The sequence below is a fragment of the Doryrhamphus excisus genome, chromosome 3 (assembly GCF_030265055.1).
Source record: "Doryrhamphus excisus isolate RoL2022-K1 chromosome 3, RoL_Dexc_1.0, whole genome shotgun sequence".
Taxonomy (NCBI): Eukaryota; Metazoa; Chordata; class Actinopteri; order Syngnathiformes; family Syngnathidae; genus Doryrhamphus; species Doryrhamphus excisus.
Window position 1 is genome coordinate 2401105 of NC_080468.1, and position 1960 is coordinate 2403064.

The window sequence follows — 1960 nt, forward strand, 5'->3', positions numbered from 1 at the left end:
TTATATTTTGTATATACGCCTGTTTTAATGGTTGTATTTATGTTTTTAATTCACCCCCCCAAAAAAACATTTATGCAAGTGTTTTATTCTACATTCATATATTATCTAAATGTGTTTATGTCAGTTTAATCTACTGTTGTTCTTCATTTATTGCCTCTATAGGAGGGTTGTCATAATAATTAAAGTCACATAATTAAAAATCCCAGGATACAGATGTGCACTTTCATATTTTTATACATATATATTTTTATATTATTATATATTATACAGTTCGTCTATATGTGCCCTGTGATTGGCTGGCGACCAGTCCAGGGTGTACCCCGCCTCTCGCCCGAAGACTGCTGGGATAGGCTCCAGCAACCCCCGCGACCCTCGTGAGGAACAGCGATAGAAAATGAATGAATGAATATATTATACATACACATATTTTTTTCTTTGTTATAAACGTTTAAAAATAAAGCTTTGTGTTAGGTATTAGAATCAAAATATGTAATTATTCTCCTGACATGGTGCTGATTTTGCTCTATTTCTCCCAATTTCTGCAGCAGGATAAAAAAAGGGCCTCCAAGCCTCATTTTGGACACCCCTGCCCTATTATTATCTAATCAAGGTATTAGTTATCCTATATTTGGTACTTGTCTGTCAATTATACAGTGTTTATGTCAGTTTTTACTTCTTTATTTCTTTCATTACTAAATACCACTAGCCTTCTATCACATTCTTTCCCTTTCCTATTAGAAAATGATAATATGGAAACACAGGATGTGAACCGACTACCAGGTATTGCTGAAACCTGGAGAAATGGTCGGATAAAATAAGAATTGCTTCTTCCAAGTCCCTTTTGAACATGTTAAATTGAGTGTAAACATGTAATGTTGTAATAAAGTTCAATTCGATTCATATTTAATGTCATGTTTAACCATATTTGACAATGGAAACCCACAGGAAACAATATTTAGTTAATATTAAAGCATGCATTATTGTTATTAAAAAAACACGCCTTTTAAAAGATGATGATGGTCTAGGCCTATCTAGGGTTTTGGCTACATGGCAAAGGGAGCATATTAGAAATGCTTTTCAGTATGATACAGTACAGCTAAACACAACAATAAACATATTGTTCAAGTGTTGCTCAAAATTGACCATTACTATCTTTGGTATTAAGAATTGTGACATAATATATTTTATTTGTCCTCATGAAATGATTTGATTTTGAATGCACCAGTTGCTTAGTGGTTTTACTCAATACTCATACTCAATGACCCCTGCTACAGTTGATCCAATAATACCAACCCCCATCATTGTAATGCCCATCCAAACATTATAGCAATGCTGATCATTTGGTTTTATGACTTGAACAGATGAGGTCTAAGTGGACCAGCTGCATTCGACTAGCAAAATTAGAAGCCAGATGAATGATGGATCATACATTTGTAATGTTCTGTGAAATGAGAGGCTGACAGCTCAGTAATTTGGTGCTGGGCTTGACCGATAGCTGCCATAAAAGACTGAAGATCTCATGGCACTGGTGTCAATGATTGGTGCAGAACGTGTCCCTCTTTTGCTGTTCTGCTGAGGAAAAAAAATGTAGGAGAACACTGACTTTTTATGGTAAAGCAATAGCTTCAAAATACATTCCTTGCCCACTAGGGGCAGTGTTACATAAGGTATCTTTTTCAGTCCTGCCCCCAGACGCACTCCGATGTAAGAGTATACAAAATACATTCTAAATAACCATGTATGTATATACATATTACTGAAAACATATACTGTGGATTAACACTACGGATCTACAATAACGACGCTTTATGTTTCTTTTCAAGGAAAGGCTCTTCGTCATCATCCATTGCACGGGCATATTATGACTGCCTTTTCCGAGTGACAGTGAACGCAGCACCGAGCACGTCGTACGTAAACATCATTGCGCACTGCCACAAGTTTACCCAGCATGCAACGCAGT